The sequence below is a fragment of the Brachyhypopomus gauderio genome, chromosome 10 (genome assembly GCF_052324685.1).
Source record: "Brachyhypopomus gauderio isolate BG-103 chromosome 10, BGAUD_0.2, whole genome shotgun sequence".
Classification (NCBI taxonomy): domain Eukaryota; kingdom Metazoa; phylum Chordata; class Actinopteri; order Gymnotiformes; family Hypopomidae; genus Brachyhypopomus; species Brachyhypopomus gauderio.
In genome coordinates this window covers 16,946,545-16,973,724 of record NC_135220.1, presented here as the reverse complement: position 1 = coordinate 16,973,724, position 27,180 = coordinate 16,946,545, and the positions used below count along the sequence as shown (strand labels likewise).

General features: G+C 43.2%; 1 long non-coding RNA gene across 1 annotated transcript; it reads left to right on the top strand.

Annotated features, from left to right (window-relative positions):
- The first annotated feature begins 18,105 nt into the window (after window positions 1–18,105).
- On the top strand, window positions 18,106–24,530 carry LOC143524960 (uncharacterized). Its single transcript, XR_013133536.1, has 3 exons — window positions 18,106–18,192; window positions 21,037–21,111; window positions 23,885–24,530. It is a non-coding gene; the product is annotated as an uncharacterized LOC143524960 (long non-coding RNA).
- Window positions 24,531–27,180: the final 2,650 nt, after the last annotated feature.

Here is a 27,180-nt window from a genome sequence, read left to right as displayed (position 1 = left end):
AACATTCCCATACTAATAATCATGCTTTTGTAAGGAAGTTACCCTTGAGCTGTTTGATACTTCTGACTGCAATACTTTAAAAACAGGTCCTGCATTTTTGTTTTGCTTCATGAAGCACCTCAGAGCAAAGATGTGCTATTTTAGCGGTGTGTCATCACTTTGCTTTGTGTATAAATATGTCTTTGCTTTTGTCCCCAAAAGTCAACTGTTGAATCATTATCTGCCATGAGACAAAGTCCTGCCTCATATGGATTTTTTCTCTCTTTTTCTTTCTGTCTCTTGAAGTCTCTCACTTTAAACTATGAGGCAGAGTTTAATCTTTGCCAACACAAAGGGACTCCCTTATCTGTCCTCCAAGCATAATGAATGTAAGACTAATTTTCTGCCCAACGTTTAGATATCAAGTCTCGTTTTCAAGCTGAGACAAGCTGAGGTTTATAATTCACATCCTGCATATTTCATCCCAGGTAGTGTTTGGGCTGTTCTTTGCACAAATTAGCATCGCTGTCTCCTAGATATGCATGCTGCAGAAACGGACATAATATGCCAAGTCTGAATTTCACTGAATACAATCACACAATACTCCGAACCTGGATGATCTGTGAGGGATTGAATTATAATGGTATACATTAGAAATGTAATTTAGATATTCATGGTTTGACACTTTCTGTGTACCTGGGCTACTCATAAAATGTCCTCCTCTTTATGCTCGCCTTTGTGTAAGTCACATGACTCTGCAGATGCACCTGTGGAATAAGGATTGGGTCTCCTCACTGCTGATGTTTTTGTCCTGCATGTGCAAGTGTGTGTGTGTGTGTGTGTGTGTGTGTGTGTGTGTGTGTGTGTGTGTGTGCGTGTGTGTGTGTGTGTGTGTGTGTGTTCTCTGCCCTCAGGCAAGGACAAACTGTACTCTGGCCTAACAGAAGCACGGTTTCCCACGGTAACTGAAGACAGGGGTCTGAGGCCCTGTTTTGCTGTCAAGCAAAGGGTGAGGTGAGCGTCAGTAACCTCAGGAACCACGCGGCTTCAGGTTCAGGGCAGCTCACGAATGTTGCATCAGGCAAACCTGACTGTAGTTCACTGGTCTGTGTAATTTACAGCAGGTGACGCGGATAAACATGGAGGTTATATCACAGCCCAGTTTGTGCAGATTAACATGCATGATTAATCTTCCTTGTTTAAGCTAAGTTGAAATGTCACTGGGGTGTGTGATGTTGACTTTGCTGTTGGTGTGTGTGTGCATGTGCTTGGGTGCTCTTAACAATTGTACAGCTCATATTTTCTGCAAGCAAGTGTATCCATAGCACAATGTCAACATGAGGTCAATAGCCATTTCAATCCTATTAGAAAAGTAATGGTAGCTTTTATAATCTAATGAATCCAGTAGATTCTGTACATGAGCTCATCTGTTCTCAGCCAGACATGCTGGTATTCAGCATTTGAACAGTATAACGTGTCACATCCCCTATGAAAGCCCAATAAAATCGCTCTGGTGATTGATATTATTTGCGGTGTTTTCATAGTTTTTAATTTGTGTTTCCACGAGGCCTTCACACGAGTGCTTCCGTTTTGTTCTGCGTTCTCTAATGCGATTGCACCCTTGCACCCAAATGTCAATTTGTCATTTTACACTAAGTATAAGAGGCTAGAATGGACCTTTAAAAAGCATTCAGCAAGTCATTACGACGATAAACTCATCAGCCCCAACGATCCCATTGCTTGCGAATTAAGGCAGCCTCGAATTAAAACAGCCATGAAATAGAGCACATGCAACGCAGCCTCGGTTTGATAATGACGGAACAGGCACGTGCGAGTCCGCGGCTCGTGCGTGCTGTGTGTTTTGCGCGCGACTCTGAGGTGAGCCCATTGTCTCCGCTCTCACTAATGACCCGCTCGTACAATGAAAATGTCCCCTGGACGCCGCGAGCGCCACGCTGCTGGCTCCATCCTGCCTGATTATGGAGGGAACCGAAGGCTTGCGGTCAAGGCTCAGTACCGCGGACTCCATTAACGGCGATGTTTAGTCACCTTGCATTTGTAGCACTGCGGTCATGGTCGGCGTGGATGTGTAAAAAAAAAGGAACATGACGATTTTTCTCGATGGATATAGAAGCACACATAATACACACTTCGATCAGATAACCTTTTATAATGCTCCTGGCGCGTTAATAACACAACTCAAAGGCTGTGTGTACAATGTGCAATAAATATACCATGACAAGAGAAACTAATGCTCTCCAAAGCTAAAATTTTCTTTAAAATAAATGGTCTCTTGTGTAGTTTCCTCAGTGTGTGCCGTGTAGATTTAAGGGATTTTCATACGGAAGCGAGTTCTCTGGAAAGCAGTGGTACCAGAGTCTGAATGCCTCCAATTGTCAGCTCCATCTCTCGCTTTCAGGGGTGAAGATCAACATGATAACATAATTATCGTGTACAAAGCGCTGTGGAGGAGCAGAGAGGGAACCATTGAGTGACTTCGACAATAATTCGCACTGGAGATAAAACACATTAAGTCCTCGCATCTTTTCCATACAGAGTATTTGGTTTTTAGTTCATCTTGCTTAATATACAGATCACGGGCTGAAACATACGCAGGGATCTCATACCTCTTATTCGTCAAAATTACACAATCATCTGCGCTGTTCGCGATAGGTTACACTTGCTATCCTCCAGTGTACTTTCAGGCCTTCTCCAATGCGGATATCATAACAGAACAGCAAAAGGCTGATGATGATTTAATAAATTATATAAATGAACAATTGAACTAAAATGTTAACATAGACCCTTAAACCCTTGATTTAAGACCCTTGATTTATTTTTTAAGCTCCTTTTGTATTCTTTGAGATTTAAAATACATCAGAATCAGTATTTCTGGAAAGCAACATTGACCCTTTGTAATAACCATTAATTGTGGTACTATTATCAGTCTTTCCCAGTAATTACGCTTCACTAGCCGGGAGGTAGTCCGCCACTCGCCTTGTGCTCATGTGTGTTTTAATCTCCAAGCAAATGTGTGCTTATTCTAATCTGATCGGTCCACTCAGAGTACAGTGAATCGGCAAATCTCAAACCGCTTGAATGGAAAATAGTTATGTCATGCTTAAATGAAGAGATCGTTTTTTTCTTTTAAATCATGTTGGCAAGCTGATTACTAAAATGTCACTATACATGCTGCAGTGCTGAGTTTAACGTGTTTAACATGAAAATCTATCCTACCGGTCAAACTTACTAACTGTCACTAGGCCCTTACAGTCGTCGCCTACATAAGACATAAGATTATTTGTGGAAAAGTTTATTTTGTCTCCACCAAGTCTTCCTAATACCATCTGCAAGAATCCAACGCGTTAGAATCATAACAACAAATCACAGCCAGGAGTGTCTAACAAAGTGCTTTTGCACTGCATGCTCTAGCTCGAGCAAGCCAGAAGCTTTATAAACTGCCCAGCCCTGTTATGCCAACAACAGTTCACCAGAAAAGACAAGGAGAAGATGAGAAACAAACAAAGCGAAAAAGAACAAATAAGACAAATAAAGGATAAACATCTGAGCGGCACCTGAAAGGATTCAGATTAAATGTTGACTTAGATACATTTGTCCAGCTAGCGAGGTAATAACCCCTGCTAAACTTACTGTTTTAAAATAATCAGTCATTTCATTCATTCTGAAAAACATACTACAAACTGAAATGATACAGTAATTTCACTCTGATGTTGCAGTTGGGTTACCCTTCATTAACAACTACTGGCTGTTTTTATATTGTGTGCTGGAAATGTCCTTCTGAAGTGCACAGGCATATTGTTTTAGCGTTTTTCCTGGTATTGATGTGTGCCTGTAATCCCACAGCTAAACGCAGAAGTGGCTTACTGCATATTTTGTACTTTGACAGTTTCTGCTATCCAACAAACATCTAAGCACTGAAATCAAGTGTGTGCTCATTCTTCTACCAAACAGATATAGGTGTAGAATATTTTGCATGTCTAACAGATTTATTTCTGCTTGATTCTTGGCCAGAAATGTTAACTTCTTTCAACGTGAGCCACAGACTCCTCTGCAGGAAGGTGTTTTGTCTGAAGCGTAGCGGAGGGGAGTGGTGGATGTACTCGTTTGAATTTGTTTGATCGAATGAATTTCGAATGAGTACAACTACCAGTAAACTTCTTCTCAATCTTACCGACTGTAGCTTTAAGGAATAAAAGGGGGCCGGGAGAGTAGCTCCTGCTTTTAGCAACACCTGCAGTCGGCTATGTGCCAGATGTGTTCTCTGGCCAAGAACACTCACACATAAAAATTACTGTGGTGAACACCTGGCCAAACGCCGACAGACATCATTAATTCATTTTTTAAGGGGTGCCTTGAGAAACTGAGGGGAAGTAAAAGATTAGTCATTATTTATATATATGGAAAACCTCAACAAATATACTCTTAAGAAGTTAAGGTATGCAAGATCATTCTAAGTACACATACTAGCTGATAAAACTGTTTCACGCAGTCATTACCGAGTGGTTTTCATGTCTGAGCAGTTTCCTGTGTCGTAATGATGTACGCTTCCAGCATGAGTGACACACACACACACCCACACACACACACACACACACACACACACACACACACACACACACACACACACACACACACCCACACCCACCCAAGCTTGTATCCTTTCAGACAGTGTCCAGGTTTATGCGAAGGACATATCCTCCAGACAGTAGAGATGATTTCACCTCTGCCTTTGCATATCAAATCTTCAAACTCTTGACAGCACACACACACACACACACACACACACACACACACACACACACACACACACACACACACACACACACACACACACACACACACACACACACACACACACACACGTCAGCCTACATTTCAGCCCAACTTCCTGTGTCTTCCCTCCTCTCCTTGTACATTTCGTGTTTGATCTTGTTGGTATTATGCGCAGGGGGATGGCAGGGTGGATGCTGACATCTTTTGAGGCACATGTAGGTGTAGATTGGCAGTAATAAGGACTGTTTGTCACCTCTGGGGACTCTTGCTTTCTCCCTGGCAACAAGCAGAACACATTTCTGAAAAGGGTCCAAGTGGATCCACATCTCTGGTGAAAACCTGTAAAACTCTTTTATTTTTCACCCCATCTTCAAAAAAAAAAATTATGTTTGTAATGACTCCATTTTGCCATGTATTTTTTCCTGAGAAGTGTTCTGGGGCAAGCAGAGGTCCACACAGCACACTAAATGTCAGAATCATAACTCACAGTCTGAAAAATGATTTGTCCCACTGTCACGTTTTATGGATACAGGCTATTGCCTGTAGCAGGCGAAGCAAACTAACGCCATTTTCTACCACATGCTGACTTTCTATGTGCACTGTTTGTGAACTGGGAGCTGTAAGCAGACAGATCTCATTGCATGCTCAGGTGTTTATGAGCTTCAGTAGTTTGGCGAACGCCTCAGAATCTCATCCACTCCCTTGTGGTTTGAAGTTCTTATGAGACTCTGCCTGCATTTCTGTTCGTGTTCCACAATTCGGGATAATGAGCTCCAAATATAGCTATTACCTCCCCATTTCTTTGTATTTTGAGGGTTCAGTAAAGACCATGTAATCAATGCGCTTCCTGGCTCTCTCTCGTGCAGTTCTGGCTTTAACAAATGTCCATCTTATATCAGTTTGGTGAAATGGGAGTTGTGAGATAAAAAGATTCTATACCAATATTCTTCACATTAAAGTTTAAGCCTGCAAATAGCCAGTGGGGTGGCACCTTTTGTCTGAAGAACGTGGCTTAAAAAATCTGGATTGACTGGTTTGACATGTCAGACGTCCAGCTTTAGCTGTGGAGAATTCTGCCCCAGCCATTCGAGACTGCCCTGGAGACTGACTCTGGACTTTTGTAAACAGCATTTTCATAAAAGAAATATGAGGATATGTATACATCACATCCTGTTTTTATCTGGCCTGTCTTCTTCCCATTTTAGGGAGGTTCTGTGACAATGTCTGATGCTGAAACACTACACAAATGAAACTGAATTGAATATAATTGGGTTAAACTGAAGTGAACTTTAAAAAAATATGTAGAATTTTAGATTAATTGAAAATTGGTTGTGAACAGTGGTGTTGGAAAGAAGCTATTTTCTTTCATCTGAGACATGTAAAGCTACCTGATATAACTCTTAGGAAGAATGGAATGTGGTTTCATTATCTGGTTCAAGATGTGATGGCTAATAGCCGCAGATGCATGCATGTGGCATGGGTGTGTCTTATAGCCCGTGATGGTCTCTGCTGTCGTTCGGTTTCATGTCAAAAGTGCCTGTGATGTAAGAGACTGTAAGACAGCTGCTAACAGCTGTGTCGTGAACAGTTTTCGAAAGGGCTCTCACACATGCTTGCACATACACAGGTGGTGTGTGTCATGCTGATTGAAGTGCTTTCAAATGTACGACTTTCAAAGAATTTCAGAAGAAAATCCCACATCCTCATGCCTAACTCTGAAAACGAGAAGAAGCCGGTTTCCAGGTTTCAACAGCTGCTTCTTTGTCATGGAGAGTGCTTCCAATGAATCCACATTTGGTATCAGCATACATTTAGCTGATATACCAATACAGTGTTCCTCCACTACAAGATAGATAGATAGATAGATAGATAGATAGATAGATAGATAGATAGATAGATAGATAGATAGATAGATAGATAGATTCACCTAGTAATAAGCATAACATTCATACACACATCTTGAAAACATTTCATAAAATGCATGAAGCAACCAGGCTAAAAGACACCAGACAGGACACAGTATGAATGATTTAAGTATGAATTATGAGCTGTTTCTGCTCTTACAGAAGCACTGAAGACCACCGACTAACCTCCTGATAAGGCTTTTGCTGTCTAGACATGCAAATCTTTCCAAAGGCATGTGATGCAAATATAAATTTGGTCTGTGTCGCACATATTGAGAGGGGTTAGCTATCAGAGTAAAGCATTAAAACTCATATTGCCAATTAAATAACCCTGGGTTCTCCTTTTGAAGATGGAGAAAAGTCAACCCTTACCACGAACCTTTTCAGTTAGAAATGATTTACTTTGGGGAGTCACTGATTAGTTTTTGATACTAGGGAAGGCATAGCTGATATAAAAGTGCACTTTATGCTTCAGTACAGTGTCCTCAGGAATTAATGTCAACTATCGGCAAAACGGCAATGTAGAATGCCTGCTTGTTTATCAGTTTGATGTTGTGGTGAAAATTTAACCTCTTGAGTCATATTCTTCACAAAAGAGAAAAAACAAACAAAAACAAAAAAAAAAAAACAGCAACAATGTGGCAGCCCTGTGTGCACCCTACATGTATACTTTACACCCTGCACACCTACACATGTATACTTTACACGCTGCACACATGTATACTTTACACCCTGCATACGTGTATACTTTACACCCTGCACACATGTATACTTTACACCCTGCACACATGTACAGGGTGTAAAGTCACAAAGTCATCTGTACAGCTTTTAGAGAACCTAGTGTCATTTGCAATCTCAGTTTTCAGTGCAGTTTAGGTCAGGTGACCAAGCACTGCAAAAACACTGCAAAAACTTATTACACTTTTGATCCAGCCATTTCCCACTCTTAGCTTTTTTTCAAGATTTTGACCTAAAATCTTTTGGCTGCTGATGAAGACTGACTATCAAGATTTCCAGGACCTTTAGAAGAGAATAAGTCCATTAATAAGTCCATCAGTGAGTGCCCATTGTGCTTCAAAGTAGGCTTCTTTTGTTTGTTTGTTGTGGTGGGTCGATGTTTGAGTGATGTGTAGTGAACCCCAGATCCTTGTGATTGTGGGTTGATGACAGCAGAGGATTTCTGCCAAACCTTTCCAAACAGTTCGTAGACATTACAATTAGGTGCTACCTAAATGGGGGTTTGGAGGCTTGGTGAACAGGATTTATCTCCACAAATGTGGGATCAAGCTCTCTTTCTTGGAAGAGATTTGGTTTCTCGAATTACACACACAATTAAGTTGGTTTATTCTAAAGGGTATATGAAAATCTGATAAAGATTACCGGTAATTGCCTGATGAACGTGAACAACATTGAATCTCATTTAATGGATAATATGTTGTATTTTTACAGAGCTGGATATCTTTTGGTCATGCCTTGATGCTCCAGCTGGTCTTGTACAGACTACACTTCCCAGAATCCTCCAAGGTGCTCTCAATCCACTGAGTATTTACACACCTATTTTATTACTTACCTGTTGTGTGTAATTTTTCTTTTGCTCACTCCTTTGGGTTGGTGTGCTTTGGTCTGTTTTGCATTCTCTGCTGCTATCATTTGCTCTGTGTCCTCTGGACTGTGACATTTTGGATATTCCCCTTGAATGAGGTAATATTATCATACTGATAAGTTATCACATATAACTTATTATACTCATCTGTGAGCAACTGTGCGTCTCCGTTTTCAGGCCAACCTGACACTTTTGTTCTGAAATCTTTTCTGTTTTCATTCCATTCCAGTAATCCCACAAGGACCTGACATCACGTCTTCTGACCAGCTTATTTGAGCTAATGTGCCCTGGATTCACTACCATGTTTAGCACTGCATTTGTTTCAGGGGGCGCAGGCGTTGAAATAAACTGGTGAAAAAGTGTGTGTCTTATGTAAACACAGTTTAATCACAATTTCGCTCATGCCTCAGGCCGAGGAGCTATTTGAAAGTACCCAGTGACGCCTGTGTAATGGAACCAAGTCCTGTGTATTGTCCAAAATGTATTCATTTTTGGCAATCTGTTTCCCTGTCGAATGGGTGGCAATATGCAGATGAGCTGGAGCAGCTCGTTGCCACGGTAAAGCCACCTGGCCATGCGCTCACCTCACATCAGGTTTGCACTTACATGCCTCGTCCTGCTCTGCCATATCGACTCCAGCAAAACATAATTTCTCCTTTTATTTCATTTTCGTCTCCATCCACGGCATCGCACTTACTAATATTAAAGCAATTTATTAAATACAGAATACCAATCTCTGATGCAACAGTGTGAAAATAATAATTTATCGCCATGGAAATTGTTCAAGAACAGGAAGATTTGCAAATTGTTAAAAACGTTGTATGAGGTAAGAGAGTGCAAGTTAGGGGACGGGTAGGAACGTTGCAAAGCGAACGCACACGCGTGTCCTCCGCACTTCATCTTCTGCTTTTACGAAGGCTTTTATTAACGTGAACTACCGCTGCCGCGTTTAGGGTTCACAACGCGGGAGATCCAGAGGGCCCGGTCTGCCTGTGAACTTACCTACAGACGCCTCTCCCCAGCCCCCACCCACGTGCTCCCGCCCTCCCTTCCAGCAGGAGCACATCAAAAGATAATTCTTCCTTTAGGAGCCATAATATCAATTATCCAATAACGTTATACCAATGTAAGAAATTTGTCATCCGTGTCTAGAGCTGTAACTTCACTGTAATAAACTCATGAGGTCGGCATCGGGCCCATGCCATCGTTGGGAGTTCATAGAACTTTTCTCCTTCATAAAAGTTTAAATGCCATCCACCTACTGTATATCACTGCCCTGTGTAATTCTGCTGCAAGAGGTCTCTTAGCAGTTAGCCAATCAATAGTTAATTAAAAGCCAGCGGACTGAAGAACAGCTTGGGTGGTGAGAGGGGCTGGACGCAGAACTTCTTCACGCCCCCGTGGCCTTTGCCTGAGGAGAGAGCACTGCGGAGCAGTCGGACCTGGTTCTACCACACACTGGATATTCCTTGGGTCTGATCAACCAACTCTGTGTTTTGCTTTAGAGGCATCAGACGGAGACCCGTGATTGGGTTTTGCCCTTTACGTCCCAGTGAATAAGTCATACGGGCAAGGAGCAGTTGATCTTACATTCCATCAACACCTGCAGCTCTGAGATGTCAGTTACATAAAGGCACTGAAGCGGCATAACAGGGAGGACAGAGAAGCTCAGACAGAGTTATGCTTTTCGCAATGTTCAGACCTTGGAGTTGGTTGTATTGTACAGTAGAAAAGGTATCGTGGCTTTGTTTTAGCATTGCTTTAAAGCATGTCATTGAACCTTAACCTCACACGTCCCACCACACCATAGGAGCTGGTCTTTTAAATTCAGCATACGTACCATAGAGTACAAACTTATTTTCTACTTTGCCGTACAAGGTTTTATTATTTTTTTAAAGAATGTGCTATTTGGACCATTAAAGTACAACAGTGACTCATCCTATCACAATAGACTTGTGTGAGAAAATCTTTGGCCCTGTAGTTTTAATTTCAGTCACCGGGTAACTATTGTGACCTCCATGGGCTGTTTGAACTTGGAAACAGTGCTAAAATGAAGTGTACCAACTTCTCAGAACTGGAACTGGAACCAGAACTGGGGTAGAAGAAATCAGGATGCCATGTCACACCTGTGCAACATGTTCTGAGAACACCATGGGCCTAAATAACAAAGCACTCAAAAGGTAAACACTCTCTATGGTTCCTCTAGCTCTTTCCTTTGGAATCCAAGATCAGATAGATTGGTGGGTGGCGGAAACCTGACCTGAAATCAAAGACACTTAGGTGGAGCCACTGTGGTCCACCGTGGTTGCTCAGACATGGATCATTTCACTAAGTGCTACTTTAAATCACGGCTGAAAGGTGCTATCCCTAATCCTAATCCTAACCCTAAAACAAACAGAAACCCATTCTCAGTACCAGCACTGGCTTTGAAAGAATTGCACTCCCAGACGTTTTTTTCTGTTTCTTTGTGAGAGCTGACACCAACGAGAAGCTGAAAATGGCTACTGCTATTTCATTCCTATCTAAAGGACTTGAAGAGAGTGCAACACTAGTGTGTACAGCATTAAAATGTCTTCATACTAGCCGCTAGCAGGGAACAGCTTACTTCCATATGCTTCCATAACCAGCACATCTGCGTGTCATGTCGGATTTTTGCATGTCGTGGCATGACAGATGTGTGTGTGTGTGTGTGTGTGTGTGTGTGCATTCTTCCACCAGAGTAGTCTTCATTTGGATAACTGTGTCTGTGCTGAATCTGTTTTTGAATGAGTTCTTCTCTGCAAATGTGCTGGTGCAGATTGCCTTTAAATCATCTTCAGCTTCAAGTCAAGTTTAGACTTAACAGCTTTTTTTCTCCCCAGTTCTTTTTTTGTAGTAATTTAAAAAGTCTAAACACTTAATGCTGCAGACGTATCTTCCCCATGTGCATGGCCCTTAGTGTAAGATATTGGGGGAAACTGGCTCTGTGATGGCGCATTAAGCAAGAGAGGAGAGGCAGCATTTTGGCAGCAGCGCAGTTCTAAACGCTCAGGGAAAATTGAACCCAGCTGAACCGCAACGATTTCTTGAAGGCTGAAGCTGGCTGGGTCATGTTTATCGTGCACATCTCCTTGTAGACTGTAAACCTAATTGACTGGGATACAGAACGTGCAGCTTCAGCAATTCAGTATCAGCTTCTGATTGGGCAGGAGGCGTATCAGTGTCAGTGATGGACAGACAGACAGAATGTCACCATAAGCATTCTGATGCAGTGTGTTCTTGTCATTTGCTCCCAGGGGTTATGTCTTTTACTTGTTCCATGTTGCTCAGCAGGTCCGACTTCAAAGCTTGCATCGCCGTCTCCATGTCCATGGGGATAAAGCCTTAAATGATTTAGTTGGCAGTTGTTTTTCACCTTGTTAACATATTTTTTTATTCCACTGAGTGACCGTCCATTTTTTTGTGCATTTATAATGTGCCCACACACACACATACACACACACACACACACACACACACACATACACACACACACACACACACACACACACACACGGTTCTGCTGTTGGCCTCACCTGCTTTTCAGTTCAAAAGAAATGTAACGTTCACTGCCCTGATGCGTTCAAATGAGCGTTGGGAATTTTGGCAGAAGAATCAACTCAAAATGCAGGCCAAAAGTTTTAGACACAATACTTAAAAAAAAAGACCGGAACACCTGAGCAGTCCGAATCCATTCCCGGGGGGAGGGGGGGTGGGGGGGGGGCACGCGAGAGCTTCCAGTTTCACCCAGAGAAAAGCAATTAAATCAAGTTTGATCCTGGAAAGGCTCGCCCCTAAGCCCCCCATTACACTAATCCCACCCAGGAAACTCAATACGAAGAGCTGAAACCCATACAACTCTGCAAACTTCTCTCTTCTTTACACACAAGCTCATTCACTGCCACTTTGTGCGCGCTTGGCCGAAAAGACATTAAATTACCGATCACACAGAATAAACAAGAGGCCAACAGATCCACAGTTTTCTTTAAAACTGTGACCGAAGAATTAGATCTACCGTAGAATGCGGGTGTGAGTGTGATTGAGACCAGCCCCGTAAGCTTTCTATGGACCACAGAGGTGTAACGTCTTTGTTCAGTCTTCTCTTACTCTGCAGAACAGCATGAATCAACGATACTGATCATAAATCAATAATGGCAAATGGCTCTGCGAGCTGAAGTGCGCAGGAGGGCGACTCTAGCAGAAGACACAGACTCCCACGGGGACCTGAAGTCAGAAAGGCTAGCAGAGAAGCCCCATTATCTGGGGTCCACCACTCCAGTCTCCCTACGACTTAAGGCGGCTGCTTATAATTATAGATCTGGCTGCACTCCAGATTTTTTAAATGCTGCCTTCCAAACTGTTGAGGATCTTTGATTCTTTCAAATTCACACGGACAACTGTGTTTGTTAGTACTAAATCACATTGCTACAGCAAAAATTTGTGGTTGACATGAATATGAATTTTTATTCACAAATTGCAATGTTTATCATTTTTCATTTCAAAAAGTAGCAAAATATATTGAAATAGCCTATATATATATATCTACAAAACAGTAGTGTGCAAAAGCTTTTGGCAGGTGTGGAAAAAATACTGCAAGAATGCAAAGGTGCTAATAGTTTATTTTTGACAGACATGCAAAGTGAATGAACAAGAGACGTCTGAATCAAATAACAGTGGTCAGTGTTGCTGCAGTATTTGGTGTGTCTACCCTTTGCATTCAAAATTCAGAAATTCTTCTAGGGCACAGTTTTGACACAGGTATGTCAAAGCAGTAGGCAACTCAAAGCAGTAGGCACCTCAAAGCAGTGGGCAACTCAAAGCAGTGGGCAACTCAAAGCAGTGGGCATCTCCTGCAGTGGGCAACTTAAAGCAGTGGGCAGTAATGCAGGAGAATGAGTGAATGATGGCAATTAATCCTTCTGCAGGTAACTGTCACAGTTATTACCTGGATGGTCATTTATCTCATGTTTGATGAGCGTATCTTTGTAAATATATATATATAAACATCTAAAAATCAAAAAAAAAATTAACACATTAAAATACTGTGTGCTGTCATAGCCAGTAATTTTGCTATTGAAAATGTTACAGTCAGTCTCATACTTGATTACACATTTTTCATCAGCCAAAACCTTTAGCCCTTTGCTCTATGTCAATAACACTAAGGAATAATACTGTGACATTTAATGCTGTGTACATCATACTTCAGTGCCATCCGGGTCTCCCCACAAGTCATAGATTGGTTGCTAATTTTGCTGCATATATGAAAACAAAGGCAAACTAAAACCAAATGTACTCCTGGAGTGTGAAAGTATGCACTCCGTGGGCAGTAATCCAATAAGAACCCCTGCATTGTGCAGCATAGCTGTTCCACCATTCAGCTGTGGTCTGCTGGACTTATGTACCACTGGGTTATGTGTTGCAAGAAGGCTGCTCGATTTGTCAGTATGTGGAGACTCTTTTCTTGTGTCACCATATTTTATTCATCCGGTTCAGACTGACACACATGTATTTCGCTCCGGTTTTCAGCTGGGATCTGCTCAGGGTTGTGAGCGTTCTGTCCTGAGCCGGGTAATGTGTTAAGGAACAGGAGCAGCTCGGTAATATTGAGTTGTTGCACGCTCGCTGTACCCACAGCCTACTGATATAATAAAAGATGAATGTTGGTGTATCCCTGCTGTCTGCAGAACCATCAATATTTCATTCGATGTAAGCCGTAAATCCCCTGCTATACACAGCATCTTTGTTGCCTCTAAAACATTCTTTAGAGGCAAGGAGTGGCTGCATATATTTTTTTTGAAGATGCTTTAAAATTGTGATAAATAAACAACCCAGGGGTCATGTAAATATAAACTAGGTTGGACTAGATTGGACTTGGTTGGACTAGAATCAGTGTTGTACAGTCAGGATCTGATTCTCTTTCAGTACTCTTACACTCGGATGCTACATGAACCCATATTAATATAGAAATATATGTAAAACTCTTGATGAAGGATTTGTTTAGATGAAGGGTTTTATTCTCTGAGGATGTAATTCTCTAAATGATTAGATTTTTGAGAACACAGTGCCTATTTCTCTCTCACATTAGTGGTCCTGAAAAGCATTGTTGTCATTTTCTTGCTAATATCAATTATTTTCCAAATTGCTCTTTGGTGCATTGAACTCATCGAGTTTTCTTAACAGCCTCTTCTTATTTGCAAATCCTCTTCTTTCTACATAGTAAAGGCAGAAAAATAATAATACAGCATGATTATATATTGGAGGTAAATGCCCTATGACTATAAATAGCATTATTAATTCAGTACATTATTACATCCTGCAGCTTATGAAAAGTCAGAATTCCTGAAACATCTGATGACTGCAGATCCACAGAACATCAGCCCTACAGCACGATCATTATATTTTATTTTTTGCAAGCCACTGGCCCAGATCATCTGGGGACCTAAGTAAAAGGTAACAGAACGAAGCCAGTAACATTCAGTTACTGGACCTGAACATGTCTGCGAGTGTCTGATGACATTTAGTGTGGACGCACTGTGATGATTTTTATGTGAAGAAAGAAACCAAATGGGTCATTGCATAGTTATTTGTCTGCACAGAATCTATAGTCTTTGTTTTCACTGTGAGCTCCAGTAGACGAGCTGTTGATAATTAGCCCGAAATGTATTCAGCATGCCATGTACATCAGGAGCAATAATCAGTGAATTATTGAGATATTTGCTGAATTTGTTCCCGTTTTAAAGCCTAGCCAGAGCTGAAGGACATGGCAGCTGTGAACCGCTGGAGGTTCAGATATTAGGAAGAAGCCAGAGATGAGGTAGGAGAAGGCTGGAGAAGCATGTCCACCCCACACAGGCCGGTGAACCTCTGATTCTCTCCTCTGATCCACTCCTCCAGTCCCTGATGGCCTGTGCAGGAGAGAGAGAATGCTCATCAGAACTTCCTAAGCCCCTCCCCCTCCCCAGTCTCCACCAGCATGGCAATCAGGTGAGGTAATTAATAGCTCTCCCCCGGAGTGGAGGCACCGGATGGTTATCAGTCACTAGCGGGTCGTTTCTCAGGTGACCGGGTTGTCGTTTTTCATCCTCGTTTGGCGAGATGTTAACAGAGGCCGTCATGCCGCTGCACTGCTCTGTGGGAGTCAGAGGCCCTAAAGCCAGTACAGGTTTAAATCTTCTTTCAGTGCCCAACACCACATAGCCAGGCAAGCGGGGACTGTTAAAGCCTTGATCACCTCGGGCTTAGAGGCAGTTGGAAAAGAGAGACTGTGCGGACTGACCAGGAATCCATGTGAACTGGCCCCAGGAATCTCAGAGCTGCAGAGATAGAAGAGTGAACTTACTTCCTTGCTGCTCACAAGCCTGATTATCTGGTGAAGGTGCGTTTCTCTGAGTTTCTCAGAGGTATGGGTGACGTGTGAGGAGATGTGGGTGATGTGTGAGGAGGTGTGGGTGATGAGTAGAGAGGTATAGATGATGTGTGGGTGATGTGTGAAGAGGTCATGTGTATCACGTGTAAGAAGTAATATTGCTGGGTTTTGTTTTCTGTATCCTATAATATATATTCTGTGTGGCTTCTTCTGTATTGTCATCTGCATTCTGTCAGCGTTCAGTCATGAAGCAGCCATAGTACAGAAGTGTTGAGTATTAATGGGGATTTACCATATGGCATTTTCAGGGATGCAGAGCTAATTTAGAAGCAGCTTCCATGATTAAAAACATACACTCTATGGGGAGCCAGTGTCAGACTCCATTCAAGTGTACTCTTTTAAAAGTGCATTTAGTTTATGGTAGGAGCATATCATTCAGAGAACAGCGCATCAACTATACATAACATTTTAACAACCATATCAGTTTTAAAGTTGATTCAATCTTAATCATATGAGCAGGAATCAAATCAATATGGATTACAATATAACTACAAATAGTCGTAGAAGCTTTACCAGGGAGATCTATTATCTCTAATCATAATATACTGACACTGACAAAATGTGGTTGATCATAGTGCATTAATCTAGATGAGAAAATCAATTTCTGAAGTGTGTCCGTGGAAGTGTTTTATTTTTCAAGGACGAGCCAACATGATCAAGCCTCATGCAACCCCAGAAGAACCGGTGACCATCCCTTGTGCCATGAAGGCCTGAAGGCTCCATGAAGAAACACCGCTGTGCCAGGAGCATGATGAAAGTGCTTATTGGTTGCTAAATGGTTCATTTTATGGAGGATGCTGTCCTGTTCTATTACACCAGTGCTAGCTGCCAAATGTTCGAGTCCACTCCTCTGCAGCTGGATTATTATTTATCTCACCAGTTCATTTGCATATCAGCTACTTTTCTCTTGCAGTCTCTAAGAATACATCAGCACAATTTGTCCAGTATTTATAGGACAAGATAGAGGGACTTTTATCTAATGTCTACCTTTATCTACACTGAAAAACACACACACATAAACACACAGACATCCATACAAGGCAGTGTTTTGTTCTCTAAGTGAAATCCAGTGTACTTTCAGTTGTTTGGCTTTTCCCTGCATAGAAACTTGGTTTGAAGGAAGCGGTATTCATGGTGCTTTTCATGCAATCCCCCCCTAATTATATATGCCATATGTAGGATAGCTATCCACAGTAGTGTATCATGGACATGAATGCTTCATTTGCAGCTGTACAGAGGGTAAGGTGCTGCGTGTATGCAAATGTGTGAGTCTGTCTGTCTTTCTGCCCGCCGGTCTGAATGAGCTGCACTGTGAGGCCCCGTGTAGGTGTGTAGAAGTGTTGAGACTCTGCAGTGTGCCCCACTCCAGGATCTCCGTGCACCTAATTGACTGCGGAATATTTTAAAACTTACTGAACTTTAATCGCGGCAAAAAAAAAATGCCATGGCTCTGAGGGGCGCCTTGTGTGGTTTTAACAAAAGAGTTCATTTCTCGTGCAGAAGAAAGCACAGTAGGGAGCAAGCTCCATAATGAGGCGTGTGCGGGTGGTGTGCCGCGGGGTTGGCGGCAGGCCCCTCCCCTGAGAGGGGGGGGGGGGGACGCTCTTCAGTTCCACACGGCCGCCCGCAGAACTGCAGAATCAACATAAACACAGTTGCAGAACGTTGAGAAGTGCCAGGCCTGTTTCTTCCTAATGAGAGCTTGAATGCTTCTAGAATGTTTTTGCTTTAGTTGGGAATTCTAGAAGAGGAGCAGGAATTTTTTTGAATCGCGGTCTTTTCTGGCTTCCCATGTAAAAACATTCATTCTGATTCAGCTTCACAGGCAGGTGTTGTCAAAAGAAGTCATACTAATCCTGACAGAGCGTGGTAGCCATATTAGCAGTATCAAAAGCTTAACACTGATGAGACTTCAAAGGGTCTCCCAACACTGCTAAGCACAGTGGCCTGCTTGCCAGTCTGTGCACCTGTCTGTCTTTCTTCAGTCAGAAATGAAGGACTTCTGCTTGATGAAGGTCTTCCCGTCACTGTCTCTCTTGTCTGTCTCCAGGCCTATCTTTCATCAGGGAGTTCCACTCACCTGCCCCGCCTGTCCGCACGGCTGGCTTTGGTAAAGAGTGGGAGTCTCCTGTTCACCCGCATGACTCTACATCTGTCACCGCCACCGCGCCGGCCCTGCCCACCACAGTGCTGATGAGCTGATATTATCCATCTTTATCTCCCCACTGTCTAAAGCTCGTGTCCTGAGTGACACTGGAATGTCAGTGGTATCTGCAGTGTGTTCCGATGATGGGGGTCTAGTCTGTGTGCGGGTGAGGGGTGGAGCTCCTGGGAAACACGTTCTGCACAAGATCCAGAAATCCACTCAGGAAATCGCCTGTATATACTCCATGTGTTGACTGCATGAAGATGAAATGGACCACAAACCACAACAGAGCACACTGAACACACTGATCACACTTATTTAGGTAACGATCGGGTGCTGGAAGGTGCTAAACTCTAAGCAGTACTAATGAACATGAGCAGTACATGTTCAGAGGGAATGTTTTGATAGTATTACCTCTGTTAGCCTGTTTTGTTAGCATTCCCCCTGTTAGCCTGTTTTGTTAGTGTTCCTTCTGTTAGTCTGTTTTGTTAGTATTCCCTCTGTTAGCCTGTTTTGTTAGTGTTTCTTCTGTTAGTCTGTTTTGTTAGTATTCCCTCTGTTAGCCTGTTTTGTTAGTATTCCCTCTGTTAGCCTGTTTTGTTAGTGTTCCTTCTGTTAGTCTGTTTTGTTAGCGTTCCCTCTGTTAGCCTGTTTTGTTAGTATTCCCTCTGTTAGCCTGTTTTGTTAGTGTTTCTTCTGTTAGTCTGTTTTGTTAGTATTCCCTCTGTTAGTCTGTTTTGTTAGTATTCCCTCTGTTAGCCTGTTTTGTTAGTATTCCCTCTGTTAGCCTGTTTTGTTAGTATTCCCTCTGTTAGCCTGTTTTGTTAGTGTTCCTTCTGTTAGTCTGTTTTGTTAGCGTTCCCTCTGTTAGCCTGTTTTGTTAGTATTCCCTCTGTTAGCCTGTTCCTGCCTGTCTCATGTTTCCCCCTCGTTAGTGTATTTAAATCTTCCCTTTCCACCTTGTCAGTGTCTCACATGGTCAAAAGAATGCAAAGATTCAATGACCTATCACAATTCCAGTCAGACCCAGCCTGTACCAGTCTGGGAGAGACCGGTCTGCATTATTAGTGTAACAGTGGACTTGGCTGCACAGGTAGGCTGACACTGTGTGCTCCGTAGCTCTGTTGGCATTATTGTGTATCAGCAACATAAACAAGTATTATTGTGAATCAGCAACAGCACAGATTGGAGGATGGCCAGCACTGCAACATTCATAAACGCATCGTTGGTGAAAATCTGTAGTCACCTGAAACATAAGCGGCCCATCGGGAACTTACCTCTCCTGAAAATCACTTCAGCATTGTATGCACCTTGGTGTGTGTGTGTGTGTTACACTTGGAGAACAACTGCTTCCCTTGCAGTGAATCACCCAAGGCCTTTAATTCACCTTATGTTCTTTCTCAGTTTCTTTCATTAGTCCGTACACTTGTCTGGCGTTTTCTCTCTGTACGTGTTTGCCTTGCTGTTATGCATGCACACAGCAGTCTTTATCTCACTTACGTATTTCCATTTAAGATAAGGCTTCCTCGGTGTAGTATCGGCTGGCATTAAGATCTTTTACATGCACAGCGACATGTCTGTTTGCAAAAAATTTTCTTCCAGATCAGACCCTCGCTTTGCTGAAGTTTGAGAGGACCAACAATGTAATCTGGAATGGTTGGAAACCCAGTAACCGAAAGCACCTGCTCTGTTTGTGTACTGTAGCTTTGCACAAGCTTTCCAAAACATTCCAGATGCTATCTTGTGGAAGATCCTTATCATCCTTATCATGTAATCTCTGCAATGCCGGAAATCCTTCTGATGTCTGGTGCGCAAAGCTACATCAAATATTTGTATTGGAAAGTACTGTGATAGTCACACCATAAAGAGTCTCATTGCTTCTCTTCTTGAGTATATGCAAAACAAACGTCTCAGATCTTGGCAGACTGGAGCATGTATGCCATACAAAGGAAGAAGAACCTTGAGAGGAGTGAACCTGACTACATATATGTCGAGCCATTTTGTGACTTCAATTATTTTTGAGGCTCAGAGTCTATCAGATAAATGGTGCTGTTTTGGCATAAAAGCATTAAAAGTCGAACAGTCTGTCCCTCCCTGAAGCCTCCTGGTCATATCTGCCTTGTCACTGGCGAAGAATCTGAATGGACTGTTAAACATTCACAGTATCCTAGGAGATAATAGAACCACAGCATTTATATTTCACAAAATGGACCAAGTTTAGGCTTCAACAGATATCTAATTATGTGCTGGTATAGAATACATCTTGACTATAATCTGTAACCTGCTTTCAAAACAAAAGCCATTCTGCCTTTTCAGAACTTCAGAATATTTTTTAATTATTATTTTTTGTGATTAGGTTAACTAAGTGGCTGTGTAGTTCGGTGGTTCTTGGCAGTTATTCTGAGGAATTTGCATGGACCCAGCAGGGCCTCTATCATGTATGATAGCTGTACATCCTCATCCAGAACACATGCTGTTGGGACAGAGTGCACTGCACTCAGTGGCTTCGTGATGGTGCATAATGTCTCTCTGTGGAGTACTGCACTCTATGCAGGACCATAAATGTCAACATAAACACAGTGCCTTGCATTAACAGCAAGTATGAATGTATTCAAGACCGCCATCCCAAATGCCTGTAGATATGTGTGTGTCTATTTCTTCTTCTCATACATTTTTAATAGTGTAGTTACGGTGCTCACTGTTGACCTGTTTGGTGAACAGTGCAATGCGTGCACACCAGTTAGACACTTGCAGATGAAATTATGTTAACAGGATTGTTGGACTAAGGGCAAGCTATAGAGCCGGCAAGTGTCAGAACCAGGGCAGAACCGGGACACAGCAACCAACAGAGACAAGCATGAGGGTAGTCAAACACAGGGTCATATAGTCAGTACCAGAGTAGTCAAACACACAGTAGTCATATAGTCAACACCAGAGTAGTCAAACACACAGTCATATAGTCAGTACCAGAGTAGTCAAACACACGGTCATATAGTCAACACCAGAGCAGTCAAACACACAGTCATATAGTCAACACTAGAGTAGTCCAACTCTAGTAAAGTCAGGGGTAGTACGCAATAGCTGTGTTTAGTAGTCTGGAGATGATGAACAATGGTTTGTCCTATATTTGGTGCCTGTGCTGAGCTCAATATTCTGGTGTTTGTAGATGTGAGGATCTTCTCAGGATGGCGATGTTGTCGGAGGTGTGAGAAGCAAACCAGGAATCTGCAGTTTTGTTATAGTTAGTGCACCTTTGTTTGTTATCAATACTTTCATTACACACCAGTTGGACATTTTACTTCATACATTTTTCTGCATGTTCTTCACTCCTGACAATTTGAATATTTGAAGTCACCAAAGGACATAAATCTAAAACAATTCCTGATAAGAGAACAGCTGCAGGCCTGCGAGGTAATAAAACAGAATGAACTAAAAATAAAACACATGATAATAACACAAGGAATATGTCTCCAGTGTGTAGGATGACAACATCCTGTTTTAAGAAACTATGTATTTAGTTTGTCTACCCTGAAGGTCTATCTGATTCTCTGATCTTTATTATATAGCTCTCTCTCTCTCCCTCTCTCCACTTGTGTGTTTATGTATGCACACATCAAGAGTCTAAACACCAGTATTTCCTCGGTTTATGTTGTTTTTAAGCCTAATTATCTGTTGAACCAACATGCTTTTATGTTGTCTTTTCTGTTACTTTATTATTTTTTATGTTGTTTTATGTATAATTAATTGCCTGCTCACCCCACTCAAAAATTATATTAGTGAATGCCGAGCTTATTAAGGCGTGTTCAAGGTTATGAAATCAAACTGAAGCGAACAGCACCTCTGCAAACTAAACGATTTGGACCACAACCTGAATACATTACAGGGTGCCACCGATACAAGCTTATGGAAATGGAATTCAGCAGGTGTTTAAATCGGTGTGAGATCAATGCTCTCTACAGACAGTAGTATCTCTCAGTACAGACAGTAGTATCTCTCTATCCACTGACATGTAATCCCACTCACCTACAAGTATAAATTAGCCAACTGCCTTTTTAGAATTTGTCTCACTAAGCATAGAGCCATGGATGTTGTCTCTGATCTGACTGGAGCAACATGCTGTATATATATACACTAGGGATGTATATCTTCACCACTAAGCTAGATTCGATACACATCTCGATACACTGCCACCGATGCGATATAACTGCGATACTCTGAAACCCCTTGTCGATACGATGCGATACAAACCACTCCTGTTCACGATATGATGCGATTCAAAAATGATTGGTAACGATATGACGTATTATATGAGGATTCGGTTTGATAAGTGATCATTCGATACAGTTAGTTGAGGTTTGAGGATGTATTGGCCTAACCCATCAGTTTTCTTAACTCAATAGCACAATTCTACTTTACTCTCTATTAACATAGTGAATATTATGATCTGCAACACTACTGTCTGCTAGACTTACGAGGGGGTAGCGGCCGCAGAGATGTCCACACCGTGCCGTCTTTTCATGTGTGTCGCCAGGTTCGTTGTGCTACTAACGTATTTGATAGCCACACGGCATTGCTTGCAGATTGCGTGCGTCTTGTCAAGTTGCCCACATCGCTTAAAAAACCCGAAATATTGCCACACGTTTGTTTTGTGTGTCTTTCTTGGTGCCTTAAATATCTTTGTCTTTGCTAATGCTCTCGTTTCCCTCCATCTTTGTTGTGTACGTCTGCGTGTTTGCGTCAGTACCTGAGGACACGATTTATGTTGACTCGGAAAAAAAAAAGAAATCAATAAAAATAAAAAATATGTTGCCTCTGAAAATGTTAGAATAAGGAATAGATACTGGAAAACAAAAGACCCGATTTAATCATGGTATTTGCCGATGCAAAAAGGCTAGAAGCGATGCATCGTGAATTCGCCCGCAAATTAAACCCGATGCACGTTGAATCTACCGGTGCAGTCGAATCGCAGACATGTGAATCTCCACATCCCTAATATACACTGTATATATGTATTTACTGTATGTATATACTGTGTATATGTATTTACTGTATGTATATATGTATATACCAGTAGCGAACCGGGACCATTAAACCTGGGCCCGCTACACCACCCCCCCCCCCCGAAAATTTTTTTCCTCTCCTAATAAACTGCACTAAATAATAAAGAAAAAACCGAGACGACAGTATAGCTTTAGAAACGCAGAAAGTGCGTTCAAATAACATTTGTACTAGATAACTTGTTAAGCAAAATAAGTTTCCAAACAAAATAAGGTTTCACAGCTCCGTGGTTCTCGCAAGCGGAATATGTAAATGAGGACGTCAAAGGGATTAATCGAAACTAGCTAGCGGCGGTACGCTAACGACAGCTAGCGTCGCCACAGCGGGCGGAAAGTATCATACAGTTAAGCCCGCCCACTAAGAGGGAAGATATGATTTGTCAATTTTACTGTCATTTGAAACTGGTATTGCGCTGAATTATAACTGCCAGGCCCTCTGTAAACGAACAGCGGGCATCAAAGTCCTGATAGGGGGAGACACAGGCTCACAGGCTTCCACTTAACCCCTCACCTTCCAACACAGATTGAATAGACACGGTTGAATATTTTATTTGCTTATATTTTTTGTAATTGTTTAGATGTCGATTGTAAAACTGTAAGTAGATAAAATAAAATTGGATAATTATATATATAATGTTTTAAGAATATTTTAGGCCCTCTGAGAGGGCGTAGAGGGCCAGGGCCCTGACGGTTCCCCACTGGTATATACTATATATGTATGTGTATATGTATATACTGTATATATCACCAGTGAAGTCCTTAGCAGCTCAAGAAGAAAAAACAAAGAAAAAGATGTACAGAAAGTTTTTAGCAATGACCCCAGTGCTTCGTGCTGGTTTCATTGCTATCTTGACTGGACATAACTGTTCAGATTCTGACATCAAATCTCTCTCTCTCTCTCTCTCTCTCTCTCTCTCTCTCTCTATCCCTATCTCACTGTCTCTTTCTTTCTTACAGGTGTTCTTTAGGATTGTCTCCTGACGTCCTGAAGAGTTCTGTGTGGCTCATTAGCAAAGATTAGACTGAAATTCTAGCTATAAAGAGCTGACAACACCTCTGGGTATACACATGACACAAACGGTTACAGAAGAGACACGGGCTACCACTGTTCTGCAGGTGTTTTTGCCTCTGGACATGCGAGAATGTGGAGCGCATATCACAGTTTGTTAGCATCACACTGCTTGACACAGCAATCACGCATAGCAGAAATCAGCCTGGATTAAAAAAGTCCATGGTTACGTCCCGTGGTGAACATATGTGCTCCCGTCCCAGCATGCCTTGTTCAGGAAGCTCCAGGAATGAGCTTCTGCTCGGAGACAAACTGTTGCCATTCTATGCAACAGTAATGGACACGCTGTCATATAGTGCTCTCTGTGCTTCAAAGAGATCCTCAGATCAGGCCGGTCTGAAAGTACCGTTGTATTCGTGACAGGCGGCAGACAGACGAGAGACATGTGGGAGATGCAGGCGGACGTGTCTTCGCCCTGGGGGAGTGGCTTCAGAGAGGGTGGGGTGTTTTCTCATTTGCATAAACAGGAAAACAGAAGGCATCCTCACTGCTGCTACTTTTGATGTAGTAGTTAATAAAATCAGTTCAAGGACACTTGTGGACTATTGATACCATTCTGTCTGTGCTCCATGACACATAAATCCATCAATACCCTTTCACCACTGGAGTTCATCTAGATAGCCTGCTGTGTCATCTACGATGGTCAAAAATGTCCTTTGTTGTTAGATTTATGATGCTTTGCAATTAAAGAAAATCTGCATACCATAGATTCCTTATTATAGTTTAAGTTCAGTATCGGTATCAGTCTTAATAAAAAAGCTTTTTCGCCTTTGACAGATTAAAATGTCCTTTGTGCTACCAGCTATTGCAGTGTGAAATAATTTGATGTATAGCTCCAACTGGAGAAGATAATGGAGAGTCAGCACTTCACATGGGGTTCGACCACAGACGTGTTGCCCACAGCTCCTCTGCTCATGCGGCTACTTTTCTTGCCACCGTTCCACTCCTCTCCAGTGCAGTTGTCCAGGTCGAAGGCGTGTTTATTGGCGTGCCGGATTTGACTGGTCCTGGTCACGCTCAATCAAAGAAGCCAGTCGCCCCGAGGATAAAGCGCTGGAGTTGAAGGCTGCTGTAGGAGAAGAGAGTAGTGTGTCCTTTACACCTCCACCACCTACACCTCCACCGCCTACACCCCCACCACCTGCACCTCCATCGCCTACACCCCCACCTCAGACACCTCCACCACCTACACCCCCACCTCAGACACTTCCACCACCTGCACCTCCACCACCTACACCCCCACCTCAGACACCTCCACCACCTACACCCCCACCTCAGACACCTCCACCACCTACACCTCCACCACCTACACCCCCACCTCAGACACCTCCACCACCTACACCTCCACCACCTACACCCCCACCTCAGACACCTCCACCACCTACACCTCCACCACCTACACCCCCACCTCAGACACCTCCACCACCTACACCCCACCTCAGACACCTCCACCACCTGCACCTCCACCACCTACACCCCCACCTCAGACACCTCCACCACCTACACCTCCACCTCTGACACCTCCACCACCTGCACCTCCACCACCTACACCCCCACCTCAGACACCTCCACCACCTACACCCCCACCTCAGACACCTCCACCACCTACACCCCCACCTCAGACACCTCCACCACCTACACCCCCACCTCAGACACCTCCACCCGCCTGCACCTCCACCACCTACACCCCCACCTCAGACACCTCCACCACCTACACCCCCACCTCAGACACCTCCACCCGCCTATACCTCCACCACCTACACCCCACCTCAGACACCTCCACCCGCCTGCACCTCCACCACCTACACCCCCACCTCAGACACCTCCACCACCTACACCCCCACCTCAGACACCTCCACCCGCCTATACCTCCACCACCTACACCCCACCTCAGACACCTCCACCACCTGCACCTCCACCACCTACACCCCCACCTCAGACACCTCCACCACCTGCACCTCCACCACCTACACCCCCACCTCAGACACCTCCACTACCTACACCTCCACCACCTACACCCCCACCTCAGACACCTCCACCACCTACACCCCCACCTCAGACACCTCCACCACCTGCACGTCCACCACCTGCACCTCCACCACCTACACCCCCACCTCAGACACCTCCACCACCTACATCTACACTCCCACCTCAGAAACCTCCACCACCTCCTGCCTGTACCCCAACTGCCTACACCTCCAGCACCTACACCATCACCACCTACATCTCCAGCAGCTTTGAATCTGCTGCCAGAGGTTGGAGCCATGAATGTGTGTTGAATATTAAAGTGAAGCAAAGAGCAGACATCCTTGTACAGAGTCCTTGGCCTTAAATCCATGCTTGAATCTTCATGTCTCTCATGGCTAAACACCACTTAACACGGGCCATTATATGAGGCTATAGGATTCATACAGGACAGACTAAAGAGAACCAGCAAATGGAAAGGTTTTTTGTTATGTGTGTGTGTACGTCTGTGTGTCTGTGCATGTGTGCATGCGTGTGTGCATGTGTGTGTGTGTGTGTGTGTGTGTGTGTGTGTGTGTGTGTAAACTGTCCCCCTATGCAATTCTGCATCCATCATTGCACCATTACTTACATAATTATCATTGTCCTCTAGCATTTGATATTTGTTTTGTGGTTGAAGTTGAAAACCTGCTGTGCCATTTAGGTGTGACGTAAAGAATAAGGAGGAAGCTCACTGTGTCTCTGCGTCTCTCAGCATCCGTGCTGCACCGTCAGCTGTAGACATCATTAACTCAACTTTAAATGCCATTCCACACGGAAAATAAACGACCCTTGACACGTCCATTTATTTTATATGACATTCACTTGAGGGTGTGAAATATTTACTATGTGAAATATCTACAAATATCAGAATGACAAACTTTCATGAAAACTGACATTGAATGGCAACAGTCAGCCTGCATGGGGCTGATGACAGAAGCAGACACCAATCAGAGGTCATCAGAGCTCTCCTCTCCTTTGATGATGTCTCTTCCACGTCCTGGGTGTCACGGCACGCCGGGTGGCCCTCAGGACTCACTCGTCTCCACACGGCTACCAGGGCATCCTGGACCATCCCATCTGCTTCAGAGTTCTTGATGCAGCATTGCAGGGGAAAAAAACTAATCCTGAAAGATTTAAAGAAAAACAGCTGGCACAGGGCAGTGCTGAGGGCTTTCAG